Raw genomic sequence first — 22,734 nt, 5'->3', positions numbered from 1 at the left:
CATCAGCCAGGAAGATTTGGGTTCAAGTCCTGCTTCTAGCATATACTGGTTATGTAATCCTAGATAAATCACTTAATTTCTCAATGTTTCAATCTCTTCAGAGTTCAATTCTAAAAACAAAAGTTCTTAACCTCAGTATTTATGAATGTGATTTTTTTAAATTGGAAACTTTATTTCAACATAATTGAAATACTATTTACAGGATGTAGTGCTTGTATATTTATGGATATATATATGATTATTTTGTAATCCTATGTATTTTATTTTAAATTTTAAAATGTTATTCTAGAAAGGTTCCATAGCCTTTAGTAGATTGCCAAAAGGCATCTGACATATTTTTTTAAAGGTTAAGAACATACCCCTGCTCAGAATAATTGAAACCTGCACTGAAAAATCATAGGTCTGAACAAAAGAAACTTCGATTAATACTGCAGAGTAGGATTTTCAAATGATTTACCATTATAGTTGGATATGACATTTAGTTCTTATTTAATCTCATTTATAGAATTATAAGTATTATTTCATTTCCTGACAAAGTGAAAATAAGAATCATGAAGGGTGATTGTTGATATAAATAGGGTAATTATAATTTCAGTGAAAATTCTTGAATATGAATAGATAGAAAATTAATCCAACCTGGCCAGACATAGTTCTATAGTAACTGTGTAAATGAAGAGCCTATAACAATCATATATGTATATATATATATATACATATATCATTCCCTTAAACTCTCTTTTCACTAATTGTTGTCAGAAAATGATTGGGGGGAAGTAATATTTGTCATAAAATAAAGAAGACACAAGCACAATCTTATATTATTAGCATTGGGGAATCTTTCTATAACTATTGTTAATTTTGTAAAGAAGTTTATATATGTTCATATATTAAAATTGGAGAGATATTCATTGAATTCAATAACCATTCACAGAATGCCAAGTTAGGGCTAGGCATATTGGAAATAAAAAGACCAAAAGAGAAAAAGTCTATGATCTAAAGAGGCTTAATTTTTTTTACCTTGGGGATACTTCAAAATATAAGTGCCTCCTTTTCCAAAATATTTTACTCACCACTTTACACAATATTACACATGTAAAATTCTACAATTATGAATTTAGACTTTTGTGTCTTTAAATCTTAGATCAAAATGCTTTAAGTAGAAATGATTTTTTAGAAAAGATTGCCCACCAAAAACCTAGCTAGTTTTCTCATCACTCACCTCTGTTGAATTACTAATGGGATTGTGACTCACAATATCCCTTACATATATCCCTTCAAATTTAGCTAAAGATTTATGAGGTAAAAGAAAGTGGATTCTGCAGGTTCCCCTGACTTCATTTACTCTTCTTTTATATTTTTTATTTGGATTGCAATCCAGCCCATCTGAGAAATGTTTTGTAAAAAATATAAATATGCTATAGAAAGACCAGAGGAGAAGGATGGAAGGATGGAAGGATAGATGGATGGAAGGATGGAAGGATGGAAGGATGGAAGGATGGAAGGATGGAAGGATGAAAGGATGGATGGATGGATGGAAGGAAGGAAGGAAGGAAGGAAGGAAGGAAGGAAGGAAGGAAGGAAGGAAGGAAGGAAGGAAGGAAGGAAGGAAGGAAGGAAGGAAGGAAGGAAAGGAGCTAATGGATAGTAGAAACATGGCATTCTATACTCAATAGCATAAGAATAACCTCGAAAAAGGACAAAACCCTTCTGGTTAAGAAACTACATGGCAAAACCCTGAATCTTTCAACTTTGGCAAAAGAATTGCCCTCCTTCCTTAACTTGTAACAAGCACCCATTCAGTGAGGAACTACTAGCTAGGCTATATCTTCACATTATCTCTAGTAAGGTTGAAAGGAACAACAATGTCATTTTTATAGCCTGACAGCTGCTGCAGAGAAAAATATGAAATGGGAAGACAAGTGCAGGAAGAGAGTGGAAAGGAGTTCTTCAGAGTCCTTAATACTTGGTAGAAGATGCTGAGATAGCTGGAGTATCTCCCTAACTCCCACTGCATACACAGATAGAAATGAGGACCAATGGGATATGTGGAAGAACTCATTCTTAAACAGACAGAAGTGAAAAAACAGGGACTTTCAAGAAATAGGCACAGAAAATTTCATTTGGAAGTGACCCATAAGTGATTTCAGGTTTACCAGATGCTTTTCATACATATATAGCCTTTCTCTCCAGTAAAGTATGTCCAGCAAAGACCTAGAACATACTAGGAGAGAAGCATATTGTTAGTGTTATAGCATGAACTTTGGATCCTTTTTTAATAATTTCTTGATTATGGTATCTGTCAAATAAAATGCATTTTGCCATTGCTGAATTTCCAAAACTGTTAAGGGAAAAGTGAAAGTGAACACTGGATAAATGTATAATTAATATATTGTAATTTGTCAATAATTCAATCAAGAATCATTTATTAAGCATTTACTATGTTCCATGTAGGCATGCAAGTGGCACAATAGACAGAATGCTGGGTCCACAATTAGGAAGACCTGAGTTCAAATCCAGCCTCAGACAGTTGCTTTGTGATGCCAGGCAACTCACTTAATTTGTGTGCCTCCATTTCCTCATCTGTAAAATGAAGATAATAGCACCTATCTTTTAGGATATGGATGACATAATAATTGCAAAGTGCTTAACATAGTCCCTAAAACATATTAAGTGTTTAATAAATACTTGTTCCCTTCCTTCTCTCCCCCTCATGTGGGAGGCTGCATTTAAGCAGGGTTTTTAAAGTAAATTAGGAAGGCTAAGAGGAGAGGAGTGAGAGAACTGAATCACAAATGTACTTAGATGAGTTTTAAGAAATTAGTCATAAGGTCTGTGCTCTACAAATATCCAAGATCATCACTTAACAGCTTTCCGGAGCATTGTGGCTTCTTAATAATCAATAAGATGATTTATTTTTGGCATAGGTCATTACTTTGTGTTGTTTTTCTGGTATCTGATATCCAGGGTCACATCTTTTTAAAGGACACCACTAACTCTGGCAAGATTTGATGTGATATAAAAGCCAATTCTCAAACAATGAGATAAACTTAAACTCAGTCTTTGGTTACCATAATAAATGTAATCTATGCACTTATTTGACATCTAAGACTTGAAGATGATCTAGGGATATTTTAAGATGTTACTATGTTGAAGAACAAAAATAATATGGTTTTATCCTTACATAGCACATATTTTACCTATATTCTTGCTCCATAGAAAAGAGGTATAAATATGCAACATTTGAAGAAAATCCATTATTTCAATGAAATCCTGTGAATAGTTATTCCTCTAGTATGTTTAACAATATATTTGCTGATCATTAAATATTTGACAAAAGATTTATTTTTTAAAAAAGAAGCAGAAAATGTCAAAGCTACAGGACTAGATAGTAGTTAAGAAACTACATGGCAAAACCCTGAATCTTTCAACTTTGGCAAAAGAATTGCCCTCCTTCCTTAACTTGTAACAAGCACCCATTCAGTGATTTGAGTATGATTTGAGGATTAACCAAAAAAATTTTTCCCCATCAGCCTATTTCAATGACTAAAAGTTTTAATGTTAAATTCTTTCATTAAAGACTTAAAGAGCATTTTCACTGAGTTTAAGAAGTTGTATTTGTTGCCTACTCTAGTTTCTGTAATTTCATGATCATTTTATATCAGTTAAACTTCTTTACTCTGAGAAATTATATGGCATAATATAAGACAGACCCACCCTGGAGTCAGTAAAAGCTAGGTTCAAGAACTTCTATATTTGTGAGATTAACTTAGTCTTAATTGTGCCCCATAGATCTATCTAGACAATAAATTGCAGATGAGCTGAAATCTATATTGTTGAGCACATATAAATGTATGAAATGTGTTCATTTCATTTTTATCCTTTCTTGTGATTAATCATTAACCTTGACCTTTGCTTTAATTATCTAATATTTACATTAAAAACCTTATCAACAAGATTATAGATCCTTACACTAATGAAATCCTAAATCTAGATCTAATCTTGAATAAGAAATGGAAAAGGAATGAAATCACAGATCATTATCAATGTCCTTACTTAAAACTATTTCCCATTTTTCAGAGTAAGTCTGCTTAAATAGATCCGGTGGGAATTATAAAATTTTAGCATTGTAAGGGAGTTCAGAGGCATCTGATCTTGCTCATTCCTGAAAAAGAAATCATGCTACTATGTATGCAATAAGTATATTCAGGCTTTGCTTGAAGACCTCCACTATCTTATAAAATATCCCACTCTAATTTTGGATAGCTATAATTTTTTAAATGAAGGTTTTTGGTTTTTGTTCTACAGAAATCCTAAACTTGGTTCTTCTATCCATTGGCACTTGTTTTACTTTCTATGGCCAAACTGAATAAATCTAATCCTATTTCCATCTGATAGCCTTTCAAATATTTGAAAGCAGTCATCATATAAACCCTGAATCTTCTCTTGGCCAAGTAACCTGTTTTTTCAATCAAATGCATATGAGATGGTTGGTAGTCCAAGATGAATGCTTGAATGCTTTCATGCTTATCAGTGTGATTCTTAAACTGTGGTACCCAGATATGAGCTAACCTGAGAAGAATGCAGAGAGATTTTCATCTCCTATAGCTTTCTCTTTAAATATATATATATATATATATATTTTAAGTTTTCCTAATTACATTAAAATTTTTAAACTTTTTTTTAAATTTTGAGGTCCTAATTTTTTTCTTTTCTTCCTTCCTTGAGAAGTCAATCAATGTGGCATAGATTATAAATGTAAAGTCATACAAATCATGTTTCCTTAATAGCCATATTGCCAAAGAAAACATACAACCCCCCCAAATAAAGAAAAATAAAGTGGGGAAAAAGTATACTTGAATCTGCACTTAAGAGTTTACTGGTTCTCTCTCTTCCTCCAGAGAGAGAACCAGTAAATTCTTAAGTTTGGGTTCTTTGGAATTGTCTTGGATCATTGTACTGATCAAAGTAGAAGCTATATCTTTCTAAATGCAACTCAAGATTGCAATAGTTTTTTTGGTGATTATATCACATTATACCTGCAATCCACCAAAATCCTGGATCTTTTCAGATAAATTTCTATCCAATCATGCCTTCTTCATTTTTGTAATTTTGGAGTTGATTTCTTGAACCCAAGCATGATTTCATATTTATCCATACTGAATTGAATTTTATTATGAAATTCATTGCTATAGATCTTTCTGGAGCATGATTTTGTCATCCAGTGGATTAATTCTACCACCTAGATTCAAGTCATCTAAATTTTATAAGTATGTCATTTATTTATTAAGTTATTAACATATATAAATAACTCAATCAAGGTCAAGAACACATCCCTGGGGGTACTCCTCCACTAGATAATTCCTACAAATTTGGCATCAAACTATTAAAGACTGCTCTTTGAATTCAGCCATTCAATTATTCTGAATACTTTTAATTTAAATTCTTAGATTTGGTAGGGGAAGGAGGGGTTACAAACTACTTTGGCAGTAGGAAAAGCCTATGAAAATTTTTCTTTAATAATACTTCAAGTGAAAATAATAACAACAACAATACCTGGCACTTATATAGCCTTTAAGAAATTCTTTACAAACATTTTCTTATTTTATCCTTATGACAACTCTAAGAGGTAGATGCTATTATTATTCCCATTTGACACTTAAGGAAACTGAGACTAAGGAAAATTTAAATGGCTTGCCCAGGGTCATTCATCTGAGGCTATACTATATGAAATACCTCAAAATCTAGGCTTACAAAAGAAATAGTAACACTAAAATAAAGACACATTTTTCCCACACACAATTGTGAACCACCTGAAATCTGTTGCAAAAGCATGCTGTTTTGTCACACTGCCACAAGTCTCTCTTCTCCACAGGTAACCTCCACTCAGGTGCCAAATTGATCTTCCTAAAGCATAGATATGAGCATGCTATTCCCCATTCAATAAACTAGTGGTTCTCTATCACCTTTAGGATTCAAGGCATTCAAAATCCTTCATAATCTAACTTTTACATCTATCTCATCCCCATACTCTCTTCAATCCAATGATACTTTGTTTCTGTTCCTTATACAAGATACTATATCTCAAAACTCTGTTGATTTTCATTGGCTAGCCCCCACACTCTTTCCTGCTCTCCATCACCTGGCTTTCCTGACTTCTTTAGGTCTCAGCTAAAATCTCACCTTCTACAAGAAACCTCTCCCCTATGAGGTTCTAAATTGATGATCTGCAATTAATCTTGTATATAGCTTGTTTGTACATAATTGTTTGCATTTTGTTTCTCCCATTAGACTCCTTGATAGCAAGGACTATTTTTTGGTATTACTTTGTGACTCCAGAGTTTAGCACAGTCCTGGCACATAGGAGATGCTTAATAAGTGATTATTGACTGACTATTCATAATTTTCTTGGAAATCCAAGCCCAGACTAAGAAACTCTAATTTAAATGTATTTTAGTTGAACTTAAAATCTCTCTTCTATAAAAAGAAAATGGGATGTTTATAAAATTATTGATAAAAACAAGGCAAGCTATACAGTATTCTCCTTTTTCTACCTATCTAGTAGTCCTTTAAAAAAAAAATGGAAATAAGATCTGACATGGCCTGTTCTTGACAAACCTATGTTGGCTTTTCCCTAACTTTAAAATCCATTCTAGAATTTTCCCAAAAATCAAAGATAAAGTCAATGGACTAGAGTTTACAAACTCAATTTTTTTCCCTTTTTTTGAAAATAAGGATTGCACATATTTAACCAATAGCAGATTTCTTGCTGTCTAGGGAAGGGGTGGGGGAGAAGAGAGGGAGAAAAATTTGGAACACAAAGTTTTGCAAAGGTGAATATTGAAAACTATCTTTATATATAATTTGAAAAAAATAAAAAACTATTACAAAAAAAAAAAAAGAAGAAGAAGAGGAGAAAATCAGGACAACAGTTACCTGTGTTTCACGCCTTTTCTCTGGCTTTTCAAATGTCACTCACCTCAGCTTAACAATCTAATCTACTAATTATTGTTGCTGTTGTTTTAAATAACCAGTGATATAATTCATCTGAACCAAATGATCAGAATTCATTAAATGCAGCTAAGTTCTTTTTTACAAACTTATTTATATTTAGTATCAAGTCTTCAATGTACTATTTTTGTGCTTTCTAATCCAAAAAGCATTCTCTTTGGCAAAGGCAACAGAAGCATAAGAAAAACTTAAGTTCCACTTCCTTCTCAATGTTGTCAGTTATTATCATCCCATACACCTTAACACTAAGATGATCCTTTAAAAAAAAAAATCTTTTTCCCTCAAAATAAATAGCTTCACAAATATTTTTGTACTAAACTTTCATTGCTACCCTCATCTTATTCTGTGCTTTTGTACACTGACTTATTCATACAGGGCAGAGCCAACATGCCAGATTTTTGCAATTGACCTCAGTTATCTGTCTTTCTTTTAATTATATATGTATAATAAATATAATGTGTGTTTTATGTATATGATATATAAAATATATGTAAACATAAATTTAAATTTTTGAGTTAATTTAAATTTAAAACTAAACTTTACACGTTTAAACATTTCTTAATTGTTTGGATATTTATAAAATATTTGTTTTCACATTTCCTAAATTTCCCCCTCTATCATTCTTCTTCCTGTCCCTAAGATCCATCCTAATAAAAACAAAACAAAGCAAAAAAAAACTGTAAAAGAAAAAAGAGGAAGAAGGGGAAAAATCAGAAAAATGTGTCAATGCATACCAAAAAATCTGGCCATATATGCAATGTTTCACACCTTACTAAAGGAGTAGAAACAGATATCTTCTCATATCTCTTCTTTGGAGCTATGTATGTTGTTAGCAATTTTGCAACATTCAATTTCAGTTGTTACCCAGCTGCAGTACTTTGAGATTTCTCTGACTGACTTCTCCATCATGCTCCAAAAAGCTTTCAATAACCTCATCATCCAGCCAGATGTCATCAGCTTTATCACCAACTTATCATTATACTCTTCCTCTCTGATTGTAAAGTGGGGCCCAAACTCTGTTGTTTGTTGTCAATGACACTATAAGGGTGATGTCTCAGTTCTCAAGTGAATTGGATTTTAAGTGAGGCTAAGCTGTACAAAGTCATCAGCCTCAGTCTCTCCTCCAGAGTCACCTGGAGTTCTGTGGTAAGAGGACTAGCAATAGCCCAGCCCATAAACTCTAAACCTCTATTTTGAAGAGCCAGCTCAGCCCCAATATCTTATTCTCATCTAAAGTACACTATATATCTATGATTCACAAGTCATCATGATATCAGAAGAACCAAGAAATTGTAGGATATCTGGAAAACAATGTAAAGACACATGATAAGTATAAAAAGACTGCAATACATTGTCAACAAGGATTTATATGAAAAAAGTAAAAATATCATCAATGACATGTACTACTGAGAAAAAAGGAGGTTGATTAATCATGTTTAAAGAGCAAAAAATAGCAGCTCAACAGTCCAAGTGTTGTAATAATAACCACAAATATTAAAATGTCCTTTAAATCAATATCAATGATGATTAAATATTATTAATGATTAAATATTTAAAATCCTGGACTAGTACAGAATTTGTGAGAAAATAATTTGCTAAAATAAAAATTGCATATGAGTATGAAAAAACTATAACAACAAAAATGGTGGCCTTTTTTCCTACATAGAAAGAGAAGTTAGACAAGGTGGCCTGTCAGAGTGCTTTCAGTTTTAAATAAATGATCCTTGGCCTAAAATTCTCAATGAAGTTTTCTTTTTTATGTTCCAGCAAAAAGAGCTAGGTCTCTGACAAGAATCCCTCCTTCCAATGCTCTGTGCCAGAATATTCACCTTGGTCACAACCCCATTAGGCTTCATCTTCCAGGATATACTAAAGGGCATGTCTATATTCTCAATAGTATAATAATAATAATAATAATATTATAATAATAATATTCTCAATTCAGTCCAAACTCCTAATAAAAATTTCCTTCCCAGTAAGTTCTAGTCTCAACCTTGTAAATTTAACTTGATTGGGGGAGCTCCTTAGATTGACTCTTTGCAAACTGTACTATAAATAATTGTGCATATAAGGAATTAAGAGAAGCTTAGGGAAATTTAAATAAACTTTAAATAAATTTTAAATAAACTTACAAATTTTGTTTTTATCTTTTTAGTAGAAGGGAAGGTCTCTGAGTTCTAAGATCCCTTCCAACTCTAATTCTATTATCCTTATTGTTGTTCAGTCATACCCAATTCTTTGGGACCCCATTCAGGGTTTTCTTGTCAGAGATGCTGGAGTGGTTTGCCATTTCCTTCTTCAGGCTCATTTTACAAGTGTGAAACTAAAACAAAGTGACTTACCCAGGGTCACACAGCTATTAGGTGTCTGAATCTGGATTTGAACTCATGAAGAAGTATCTTCTTAATTCCAAATCTACCATTCTATCCACTGTATCACTATCTACTCAGTACAAAATTATTGAAGTTCAGAAGTCAAAGTATGTAATCTTCCTTTCTCTATCAAAGAGTAAACTATATAATTAGAAAATTACATGCTCTGCCAGTTGCAATCACTCTATTAAGTGGTGTTGCTAAATTGTTGTCTAGGAATTACTTTGTGAGACACCTATGTCTCCTATGTCAAGACAAAATGTAGCAATAAAAACAAAACATAAAATTATATAATCCTGGAAAAAAAGGTGACTCATTTAAATATTATATTTAATCGGGGGGAAAAGAGGAGGTGGCAGAATTTACAAAAAGATGGCTGGGAACTCCCTTAGGTTGAAGTGGTTTGCTGTGTATCAGTCCCCAAGAACAAGAGCAAATTCAGAACAGGGTCCACGTCCCTCACCCCCTCACACGTAGTTTAACACCCTTCCTTCCCCAGAGTTCTTCTCTCCTTATCATTCATTCCTGGTCCACTGCTTCCATGACTCAGGAATCACCCACACTCTGCCACACACCACTGACAGAGATGCAATAAATATCCCTGAAATCCTGAAAATAGAGCAGAGTTACATTATGATATAGCTTGGAACTTCTCAGCAATCCTCTGACATTAAGGCTCCCACTTCTTAAGGATGAAGATTTTGATCCAATTATCTTTTCTTCACCAAAGTCATTGAATAACTTACCAGGGAAATGGATTATTTATCTTTATTGGAGCTGCCAATAAACTTTCTCTGTCTTCTTCATTTGGAAGGACATGATCCCCCTTGTAGCTACTGAAGTAGTATGAGAGAAAAGAGCAAAAAGATCTTATCTGCAATATACTGCAGCTAGGATGCAAAAACGTGTGTTACAACCCCTTATTCCCTATTTCTCATATCAGACTTTGAATCAGCTGTTGATCTTTGTCTCTACTTTGGCAATCTTAGTAGTAATGCATACTGCTTACATAAGAATATAATCTAATTTAGAATAGGAAAGAGGATGAATATAAAGATCTAGAAGAAATGAAAGAACTGAAGGGTAGGATAGTGGGATCTTTGTGGTAGACTTAAACAGTATTTTCTTTTAGAATTATTTTCAAAGAATTCTTTATATATATGTTTTATTTTCTTTTAAAAATGGCTATAACCTTCCCTGAGTGGTGGAATTCTGTGTTAATCCTCATCCCACTATTTTATATTGGTGTATTTTGAGAACCACTGAAAAAAATGCTTTTACATTTTTTATTAAAGCTTTTTATTTTCAAAATGGATAATTTTTTCAACATTGACCCTTACAAAACCTTGTGTTCCAAATGTTTCCTTCCTTCTCCTCAAGCCCTACCCTAGATGGCAAATAATCCAAAATATGTTAAACATGTTAAAATATATGTTAAATCCAATATATATTTATACAATAATCTTGGTGATCAAGAAAAATCAGATCATGCTTTTACATTTTCATGACTGCTGTAGCATCCACTTCCTAGAATTATTTTGAGAATCTAATGAGATTATAATTAAAGCATTTAACACAGTGTCTGGCACATAGTAAGCATAATATAAATGTTAGCTATTATTATATTATCTCTGATTTGCATTCTGCTAAATGTGGGTTTTATTTTAGTTGCTAATGAAACTATGTTTGAAAAGGTCCAAAAGAGCACAGGCTTGAAGAAATCATCCTATTAATCCATAAAAGAAAACAAGCAAAATGAAATGAATGAGTTGATTTTTAGACAATGGACAAAATGCAATCACAGATTTATTGAGTTAAAGATTTTAAATTAAAGTCTAATTACCCAATGACAAACTTGTAGTTTTAAAATGGAAGATATATCAGTGGAAAAGGAAGGATATCAATGGTAGTCCAAACATTTATTCCTTAAAAGCTGATTTTTTAAATTTTATTTATTTATTTATTTATTTGTGGGAAGGGGGATGGATACCAATGAAATGCATTACAAATAAAAACCTAAATGAAATCTTTTGGAGAATTTATAATCTATATTATTAGTCAGTTAGTCAATAAGTATTTATCAAGCACCTACTATGTGCTAGCTACTGTCCTAAACACCAGGGATACAAAAAGAGGAAAAAGAAAGTTCCTAACTTCAAGGAACTTGAGAGCTAATATAGGGAACAATTCTGTTTAAAAAAAAAAAAAAGAAAGAAAGAAAGAAAAGAAAAGAAAGGTTTGGCATTTGTGTGATGAAATATCTTTAAATTTATTTTGGGTAGACATTTGCTTTTACTTCTCAGGAATTTTGTTTCCTTAAAGTTATTAAATATACTACTGCAAGGAAGGAGAAAAATGTTTGTCTAGATCTTGATACTATTATTATTACAAATTGTTTTTAACAATGTTTCTTGTTTTAGTTCTGAACTCTAATTCACACAAATATGTATATGTGTATGTATATTATTATGTATAACTATTTTCATAATGCCAGCTGTCTATGTTACTTAAGTATGACATGGTACACAATTGAATCATGCAGTTATTCTTACCTGGGATAGAGAAGGTAGAGTGTAAGATATGGGGATTTTAATAATGAAGCTGTAGGTTGGTTGGTTGTTATAGTATTTTGTTCTCTAAGAGAAGCAAAGTGATATCGCTATGTTGGAATGAAGGTACAGTGAGTCTGCCTGTGGCTGCTCAGACCAGCATGAGTTCAGACTCTACCACAAGTGGGATACAAATCGTCTACACCAATATTTGGAATGGAAATGGCTCTAAACTGGTGCATCTCTTTTGAGCTACTACAATTCTGCTTGGACACAGTCTTTTTTTGATGTGGGCATACCATGCTGAGCAGACCTTTGGCATTATACCCATGTCAGGCAATCAATTCCATAGTTCTTCACCTTGAGAATGTCCTTCTATCATTTCCTCTGATCTCCAGGTGAGCATTTGCTTCTGTGAGTTCTCCATAAAATACTCTTTTAGGCAAATTACATTTAGCATTTGGACTATGTAGTCAGCCCCAGGGAGTTGCACTCTCTGCAGTTGAGTTTGAATATTTGGCAGTTTAACTTGAGAGAGGACCTCAGAGTCTGTACCTTATCTTGCCAAGGGATCTTCAGAATCTTCTTAAGATTCTGAAAGGAAGTATATAACACAGGTATAAAACACAGCATAGACAGACATACAACATTGAGGTCAGCACAATAGTACTACAGACCTTCAGTTTGGTAGGTGATCTAATACCTCTTTTCTCCCATATTTTCCTTCAGAGCCTCTCAGACACTAAGCTAACTTTGGCAATTAACCTTATAATCTCCAGATATCCCTAGAAACTATACTGCCAAATAAGTAAACTTAACCAGAACATGTAATATTTCTCCATTTGCTGTAACCGATGATTCCATGTATAGCAGATGGAAAACCTGTATCATCTTGCTGTTAATTGTTAGGCCAAAATTAATACAAGCTGTGGAAAATCAACACATATTTTATTACATCTTGGCTCAAGAGACTCCACTGAATAAACAATCATCTGCAAACAAAAAATCATGCACCAACTTTCCTTCCACTTACGTCCTAGTTTTTAGACTTTCCAAGTTAACTAATTTAGTATCAGTGCAATAGCTAACCTTGATGCCATTTTTATTCTTACTGAACATTGCTGAAAACATCATGCTAAAAATCATGGGAATAAGCATACAACCCTATTTCACTTCATTGGTAAGTGGAAAATCATGAGAGCATCATCCATTATCCAGAATCAGAGCAAACATGTCATCAGGAAACTGATGTACAATACTGATGAACTTCTCTAAGCACCCAAATTTTGCCAACATTTTCCACAAGCCCTCAAGATTGACATCATGAAAGGCCTTGGTCAGATAAATGAACTTTGCATATAGACCTCTGTGTTCTGCTTCTGGCATTCCTCCTGAAGTTTTCAGGTAGCAAATATTATATCAATCTTTTCTTGGTCCTTTCTAAAGCCACACTGCCTCCCAGATAAATGATAATCTTTCAGGTGAAAGATCAATCTACTAAATAGGGCTGTGGCAAGAATTTTTCCAGCAAAGACTAAGAGAGAGACCCTGCCCCCATGATTGTCACAGGGCAATCTATTTCATTGATCTACAGAGATGAACAATGGCGGCATATTTGAACTCCTAAAAGATGATTTCCTCTTGCTATAGAACCTGGAAAAGTTCAGTCAGCTTTTGAATGAACAGTGTAAATCTGCATACAAATCTCAGCTGGAATAGAGTTAGCACCAGACATTTTGCAACATGAGAAGAGTGTAAGAGCATTCAAAGCCTCTTCTTCAATTGGAAGTTTGACGAGAGAAGAATTGACTTCAATCTGTATATGATCAATAGCTTCAGATTAATTAATCATGGTCTATTGAGAAGACTATGGAAGTGTTCAGCCCACCTTTCCAGGATCATGTTTTCATCACTAATCAATGTGGCTCTATTCAGCACAAAGTTATTGAGAAGTATCCTATGTCTGATTCATAAATAGTCTTCAGGGCATCATGCAAGTATTTTGAAATATCACTATCAGTGTAAAATTTCATCTGTCTTCTTTCTGAGCCAAGAATCCTGCATCTAAGTTTCCCTTGGAGTTTACTTTTGATGGACTTAAGACACTATCTTCTTACAGATAGATGAACTATCCTGCTGGTAAACCCTATGGAATTCTCATTTTTTGTTTAGCAGATTCTGAATTTTCCCATCATTTTTGTCAAACCAATATTAATGTTTGTGAGTTGTCTGGCCCAGATGAATAAATACAGAGCAGTATATCAAATCTCTGAAAGCAGCCCATTCCTTTTCTGCTCCACTGTTGCCAACTATGTATTGCTTCAGCTTTTCCTGTAGGTTAGCAACAAATTGTTCCTATTAGAGAATTTCTCTCGCCTATTGATATTAAGTCTTCTGGTATTCATCTTGCCTTGGTGGTACAGCTTTTGTTGAATGTAAATATATAGTTTGGAGAGGATATGTCTGTGATCAGTCCAGCACTCTGCACCACACAGCGCCTTCATCACTCTTATGTCCTATCTGTCTCTTCTCCTTTTTAATGGAGTTTAATTAAAATTAAACTTTTAATTAAGTACCTCAGGTATTTTTTCTAGCCCTTTCCTTATGCCAAGAGGTGAGCAATATAATCCTTCAAAAAGGGGGCAGTCCAATCCCACTGCTTGAAAAAAAGGACCCAATTTAGTCCAATGAGGAAATAACTCTTCAATGACATATTCTATTAAATGCTAATGTTTGCTCTAAGGATGCATCCACAAAGTCTTATTGCATTTAGGTAAATGGAAGATAGTCTTGGTGAAAAGAACATCATGAGATGCGCAATTAAGTGACTTGCTATTTGCTCTTTCCAACTCCACTCTTCCCAAGCATTCTCTGCCTACTCTTGCATTAAAGTGACTCAGAATTATAAAATTTGTCCAGTTTTGGCACGTTTATGATGAAAATATCCAGGTTTTCACAATATTTTTCTTTTGACCTCATCAGATTCATCATGGTGGAAGCATATGTGTTGATGAAAGCAGCATTATACTTCCCTGTAAGTAGCAATCACATTGTCATGAGCCTATTGTTCACGCCCTTTGGTAGACTAACCTGTTGATAATCAATTTTGATTGCAAAACCTACACCAGCTTCACAGAGCTCCCTTTTACTCTAAAGTGAATTGTCACTCCAGAAAAACATGTATCAAGCTCTGACTTCAGTAAGCTGGCCTTTGTTCACCATCCTTGTTTCACTCAGGACTACTATCTGTATATGATATCTGCTGAGTTCTCTAACAAGAGTTGTTCATTTTTCAGATTTATTGGATTTTGTGCTGTCCATAAGCATGCACATATTCTTTTATCAATGGTGAATAGAACCATCTTTGTAAAAGTTTCTGTACATATTTTGTGTTTTAGTCACAGACCAGGGTTAGATGAAGAAGACACTTTTTCAGGGTATTTTTTCTAGCTCTTTCCTTATGCCAAGAGGTGAGCAGTACAATCCTTCAAAAAGGGGCTGTCAAATCCCACTGCTTGAAAAAAAGGACCCAATCTAGTCCAATGAGGAAATAACCCTTCAAACCACTGAAAAGATGAAGCACTGGACTACCTGTATGTAGGGTTGTAACTATAGCTCCCAATATATCCACACCTGCTGCTTTGTCACTTGCCTATCACCAGAGGACTTTGAGATACTTTTTTTTTAACCTATCAGTGATAATCTTTTGATTCTCACAAAAATTGGACTTAACTGAGGCAGAGTTGCACAAAACTACAGGCCACATTCTCTCTTCCAGAGTCACTGAAATCCACTGGCAAAACAAAAATCAAGACAACTAGAGATGGTTTGGGATGCAGTGGATAACCTTGGCATCTTTGATGTTTAACCAAGCTCTAAGCACTCCACAATACTTGCTTCAGTTGCCTTCGGGGCAATAAAAAAAATTGTTCTCATCCACCCATTCTACTTGGAAAACCTTAGCATGTTTGGGGTAGATATCCCCCCCAACTTATTAAAGGGTTTAAGAATACTCTGTTTAGCCTATCTGCCACGATGATTTACTAGTGTTCTCTGTATGTGCTACAACTTCTTGGAGACATGGTAAGAGTTGAGTGGTTCAGGTGGAAAGTAGACCTGAAAAAGTCTTAACAGCTTTCCTACCAGAGGAATTCTCTAGTCTTCCCTGAACACATCCTATACTCCTTGCTATATGTATCTAAACTTTTAAATTGAAAAATATTTATTTTATAAATGAAATGTATTCAATGGTGGTCAAATAACTAATAGCTATACTATCAAAATGGAGAACAGGAGTGGGGAGGAAAGTGTGATGGCCAAAGTATGTTTTCTAATATATTGGAAATGCTTTGGTTGTTATACAATGTGTTTTCACTACCTTTCAGAAGGTAGATGAGTCTGTATGAAATTGGATCCTTTAAAAAAAAAAAACTAGCTTAGAAACTGGATTTAAGGCAATGTGAAGAGTTGAAACATGAATGTGATCATCTGAATTAAAGAAAAACTCTTGCTTTAAAAAAAAAAAAAAAAAAGACTGATAATTTCTTCAAGAAATATTTTACCCAAATATATTCTTCACAAGACTGAATGCAGGATAACTGGACAGTTATCATGTTGTATATATGATCAAAAAAATCCTCAGAAAACATATAAAAAGTCATGAAAACATTCATGAAACTGACCACTAGCTTTTACAGCAAAGAACATTCCCAATAAGTCTTGTCATTTGGACATCTGCTCCAAAAATGTGAAATTCTCCTTATTGTATTGATATTTCTCCATCTTAGCAAACAACATGTTGGCACAGGTACCAGAAGAAAGAACAAATTCATATAGCATGCTGAGCAATGCCCTGAGATTAAATGAGGATATTCCTAAAATAAATCACTACTCTTGGGGTCAATAGATCCTGAAATACTTCGTTCATGAATCACAAAAGAAAAAACTTGCAGGTGTGTACCTGCAAAGAGTACAGTCTGGTATTATAGACTTGATAATTATTTGCATAGATTTTTTTTTTAAAGATTGGGTCCCCCTATTTTTCCCAGGCTATAAGTGAAGGTGATAAACACTCAATGGCCTGAATCTATTACTGACTGACACAGAATATTTAATTTGCTCTATTTTTGTCCTAGGCCACTTTGCCCACTCTCAAGCAACCTGGTTCTTCTCTAATCCTCAGTGTCTGGAGGTTATTATATTTATTAACGCTAACCTTAATTGGGACATCTAATCAGCATACCTGATTGCAGTTTAATCCCCTTAAACTCGAGATCTATCAGACTAAGCCTTCCTAAGCAGCTGAGATTAAAGACATGTACCCCCATACCAGCTGGAATCATTTGCATAGAATTATTTGAATTCATGAGAGCTAAGGAGATCTCTGAGAGGAAACATTTGAAGATAGACACGTGGGCAACATTCATTATAAGGGACCACCAAATATATGATCCATCAATGTAAATTCTTTAAATTCCTGGACTATTTTTCAGATTTTTCCTTTGTACTCTCAACACTTTGCACATAATATGCATTCAACAAATCCATTTTCAATTAAATTGAAGGATAATTCTGACAAGTTGGAGAAAAAGTATTAAGGAAGTCAAGTATGAAGAGAATGACCAGGATTGATTATAAAAAGCTGTAGAAAGTTAAAGGATGAGCTGCATGGGCTTCTCCAAATGTACACTATACTAATAGCTCAATACTAAAATATTATGGTTTCAGCCACAACCAAAAGTAGTTGATCACATAGCTAAATAAATATAAAAATATAAGTAGCTGTTTGACCATGAAAGTTTTTAACTGGAGTTTTATTTTATTTTCCTATGAGGAGAGAGATGAAGAGAGAAAATAAATACTTGTAAACTTAAAAAGACAAAAATCTAATAAAAAAAAAGAAAGAAAGAAAGAAATTAGTGGCTACCTCTACTTGCTAGGAAAAACAGAACTAGACTTAATATCTAAATCATACTACTTACTTATACTGTGACTATAGTAGAAAATCACTTTACCTCTCTAAATTTTAGTTTTCTCATCTATAAAATTAGAATATTCAGCTAGAAATCTAAGGTCCCTTCTAGCTCTTATGTTTAATGATCAAAAAAAATGTAAGTAACACATGACTAAACCCTATAATAATTGATTATTTAGTTATTTCACAACAATTCCTAGTTGACAAAGTCTATCCTAATCCCTTGACACTGTTCCAATTGTTAAATTCACTTCAAGGATGGGTCACTTCAATTCTAAGAAAGATATTTACTTGACTTGTTCTTAGAGATACATCTCCACAATATTTAACAAAGAGCTGTTTCCTTTAATTTGTGAAGTAGCCCAGCAAGCAGCTTGTTGGATACAAAGACTGCCTTTGCCTTGGCTGTTTATGGATACAGATCAATAAACAATTTGCACTGTTGCAAAAACCCAAGAAGATTCCCTACTACTAGGTGAAAGCATCTGGACAATTTTCTCTGTTTCTGGAAAGCAGAGCAGCCCACTCCACCTACTCTGGAAACCAATAATTTGGTTCCTACAATGTCTCCAAAGTTCATCAGAATAAATCCAGTTTTTTGGAGGGCAGTCCCTAATGGCTAATATTTAGCTATTGTGAAAAGCAGCTGAAAATCCTGAAAGGTGAAAAGCAGCTCTCTCATAATATGATAACTACAGTGTGGGAGTAGGGAAAAGGGGAGGAATATACATAGAGGAAAGGGACATGATCCAACCCATGAATGAACCAGAATAACCAAAATTCTGTACTTGAGTCAAACCAAAGATGTCACTATTATCAACAAATCTAGGTCCCTTAATCGAGAGACAGGAATGAAGTTCAGTCAAGGGTGGGGAGAGGAGGAGGTTCAGCATAGAAATGAACATTTTGCATTATGGGAAAACAGCACAGATGTACAGCAAATACCAATGTTATGCAAAACAAGTGGGTCCTTCTCAATTGCATTGCCATTCAAGTATGCTCAGACACATATACCAACTCACTTGCTGGGACCTGAAAAATCTTATCATATTTTGCAATAAAAGCTATCTTTTTAAACAAATAGGACAGTGTTACCATTTATTCTAACAGGTAAAGAAACCTAGAAAAAGTAAAGGGGCAGAATGCTGCCTTCTGGAAATACTTCTCCAAACAGCAGGAATATAGTGATCAATATATAGATCAATTACATCTTTTTTTTTCATGTAAAGACAAATTATGTCTGAAAAGCTTTGAATGTTTTCATTTTTAAGAAAAGACTAGATTAATGAAAGGCCTGTATTTCTTTTGTTGAGAAAACAGAAATTTAATGGAAGGAAGCCAAGTGTTAAATCTTTCCACTGCAGATTTTTCAGTGACTGATTGATTGCATGTCCCCAGTTTCATCTTTAGGCTATAAGCAGGTGCAAAGAATAATGATGTTTTGATTTGACTGTTTAGAAAACTTCAAGTAAATAAATGTAGAAATACAGGGAAATAATCAGTGGAAGACCTATTAGGATGATCTTTTATTTGAAAGAAAAAAATCATTTGTCTTTTTATTAAAATTGAATCATGCATAAATTCTAGAATTCGAAGTGCAAGGTCTATTTTTAGATAGCTATTGTTAAACTTAAAAAGGTAGTATAGAAGAGCAGCTAGTTTAGATAGTACAGTGGATAGAGCACAAGCCCTGAAGTCAGGAGGACCTGAGTTCAAATCAGATCTCAGACACTTAATACTTCCTGGCTGTGTGATCCTGGGCAAATCACTTAACCCCAATTACCTCAGGGGAAAAAATAGTAGTGTATAATAATGAACAGCCTTGAAGTCAAGAAAATCTAGTTTCAAGACCTGACATATACTAATTGTGTGAGCACTGGCAAGTCAACTTATGTTTTAGTGCCCTAGATATTCTCTAAGACTATAAGCTGAAGATGACTTAGTGATCTTAATCAGCAAAGATGATTATCAAGAATTCTCTACACTAGTAAAATCATAAGTCCAGACCACCTCAAAATTGTTAGGTATATTATTTAAATTCAAGAAATTCCCATTTTTATTATTTTAGCCACGTGTTCTTTGTCCAAATAGCTCCAAAGCTGAGAGGGGGAGAGATTTATTTAAAACAATAATAAAACATTTATATCAAGCACTTCCATGAAATGGTAAAGCAAGCTAATTCTAACTTTCAAAGGACATATTTCCAAACTTATCATTTTGCTATTAACCAGACATCTAATTATAAAGACTGTATCCTTAAGAACTCATATTTATTCATATGAGCAAGATTCTTTCCTTCAATAATTACTATAAGTTGACTCAATACATGTTAATTTTATCTTCTAACATCCAAATGATAGTTTCAAAACTTTATTAGAAAAGTTAAGTTCAAAAACTTAATGAATAGTTTAATATTGTAGCAATTTATAATTCAGCCTTGATGTAATTTTTTCTAATCTTGTGGCCAAGTGTTGGTTTTTTTTTTTCATATAGCCTTCTCCACATACACTCTCATTTTTGTTACTGTTTTGTTTTCAAACTTGAATTTTCTTAAACTATCTAAAGGTGTAAATGAGTTAAACATACTATTGTGTTACCAAATCCTCTACCACTAGGATGTAGAGCACTGTGAACACAAGATCACAGATAGAGATATTTATACAAATAAGGAGACCAAGGCTTAAAAAAAAAAAAAAAAAAAAAGTCAAATGATTTTTCTCTGTTCATATAAATAGTAAGTGATATGATCAGAATAAGATCTCAGGACCTTGAACTGTAAATCCAGCAATCTTTCCACTGAATCATACCAATGAACTATAAGCAATATTGATCAAGTTTTGGGACATAGTACCAAAGCCAAGAAGCCATATCAGCAGACTAAGGTATAGGAACACAGGAACATCAAGTTCCAAAGAAGCCAAAAATTTAAGAACCTGATAATCTTTCCCACTTCCCTTGAGCCTTGCTCCTGAACCCCACACAAAACTCAGTTTGGACCATGGAGAGCACCAATTAAACTAAGATGAAATATCTGACTGAGAACCATAAAAAAAGTTCGGAGAAAAGTTTAGATTGACCTCCAAATAAAAATACTTACAATCTTGATTCCTCTTCATTTGCTGATGAGGCCTATAGTTACTTAAAGAGTTGACACATTTTCTTTTTAAACAAAGACTCCAGACCTGAAATACAGATGTTTTTGGTACAATCTGTTACACAAATACTTTTCAGCAGGGAATTTATTAGTACACCATAGTGTGGCTGCAGTGTCCTAATTTGTCATCTGTGCATCCAAGAAGCTGAGCTCTTCATGGTATCTCATGGGGCTATTGATAGACCTTTAGGATCACTTTGGATTTTTGAGAGCAGCACTACTTTTACCCATGCAGAAGTGGTCATCTGTAGTAAACTATGCCATGAAATACATTTTCCACTTACTTTGCATTTCTATTGATAAGACATAGAAGGCAAAATATCAAATGTTAAAAAATAAAGTACTCAGAAGTAATAATTATATGCAAAATTATGTTGTGGCATTTCATAGTCAACTCACCTGTGTCCTCAACTAACTCCACCATTTCTTTCTTTTTTTTTTTAATTTTTTTTTTAATTCATTTTTCCAAATTATCCCCTCCTTCCCTCCACTCCCTCCCCCCATGGCAGGTAATCCCATACATTTTACATGTGTTACAATATAACCTAGATACAATATATGTGTATAAATACCATTTTCTTGTTGCACATTAATTATTAGCTTCCGAAGGTATAAGTAACCTGGGTAGATAGACAGTAGTGCTAACAATTTACATTCGCTTCCCAGTGTTCCTTCTCTGGGTGTAGTTATTTCTGTCCATCATTGATCAACTGGAAGTGAGTTGGATCTTCTTTATGTTGAAGATTTCCACTTCCATCAGAATACATCCTCATACAGTATTGTTGTTGAAGTGTATAATGATCTATTGGTTCTGCTCATTTCACTTAGCAACAGTTGATTTAAGTCTCTCCAAGCTTCTCTGTATTCCTCCTGCTGGTCATTTCTTACAGAGCAATAATATTCCATAACCTTCATATACCACAATTTACCCAACCATTCTCCAATTGATGGACATCCATTCATCTTCCAGTTTCTAGCTACAACAAAAAGAGCTGCCACAAACATTTTGGCACATATGTTGTTTGCATTAGTATTGTTTGTACAGAAACTTTTTAGTTTGATGTAATCAAAATCTTCTATTTTGTGATCAATAATGATCTTTAATTCTCCTCTGGTCATAAATTCCTTCCTCCTCCACAGGTCTGAGAGGTAGACTATTCCCTGTTCCTCTAATCTATTTATGATCTCATTCTTTATGCCTAAATCATGGACCCATTTTGATCTTATCTTGGTATATGGTGTTAAGTGTGGGTCCATATCTAATTTCTGCCATACTAATTTCCAGTTTTCCCAACAGTTTCTTCCGAATAATGAATTTTTGTCCCTAATGTTGGTATCTTTGGGTTTGTCAAAGATTAGATTGCTATAGATGTACCCTTTTTTGTCCTTTGTATCTAATCTGTTCCACTGATCTACCGTTCTATTTCTTAGCCAGTACCAAATGGTTTTGGTGACTGCTGCTATATAATATAGCTTTAGATCAGGTACACTTAGACCACCTTCCTCTGACTTTTTTTTCATTAGTTCCCTTGCAATTCTCGACCTTTTATTCTTCCATATGAATTTTGTTGTTATTTTTTCTAGGTCATTAAAATAGTTTCTTGGGTAACTCCACCATTTCTAAACAGGTTATCAGAGTTGTTTAGATAACCTTTCCAATGAAGCTATCATTATGGG

At 33.8% G+C, this 22,734-nt stretch overlaps 2 long non-coding RNA genes and 1 pseudogene across 2 annotated transcripts in view; 2 read left to right on the top strand and 1 right to left on the bottom strand.

Annotated features, from left to right (window-relative positions):
* Positions 1-22,734, bottom strand: part of LOC141566262 (uncharacterized) — a 205,693-nt gene that overhangs the window by 119,061 nt on the left and 63,898 nt on the right. Inside the window, exon 3 of the long non-coding RNA XR_012489263.1 lies at positions 21,001-21,085. This is a non-coding gene — a long non-coding RNA (uncharacterized LOC141566262). The remainder of the gene's footprint in view (positions 1-21,000; positions 21,086-22,734) is intronic.
* LOC141566263 (uncharacterized) overlaps positions 1-22,734 on the top strand; it is an 81,127-nt gene that overhangs the window by 7,682 nt on the left and 50,711 nt on the right. The window lies entirely within an intron of this gene.
* On the top strand, positions 7,916-11,198 carry LOC141566899 (gap junction beta-6 protein-like; annotated as a pseudogene).

Source organism: Sminthopsis crassicaudata, chromosome 4 (assembly GCF_048593235.1).
Source record: "Sminthopsis crassicaudata isolate SCR6 chromosome 4, ASM4859323v1, whole genome shotgun sequence".
Classification (NCBI taxonomy): domain Eukaryota; kingdom Metazoa; phylum Chordata; class Mammalia; order Dasyuromorphia; family Dasyuridae; genus Sminthopsis; species Sminthopsis crassicaudata.
This window is presented reverse-complemented; position numbering and strand designations above follow the sequence as displayed.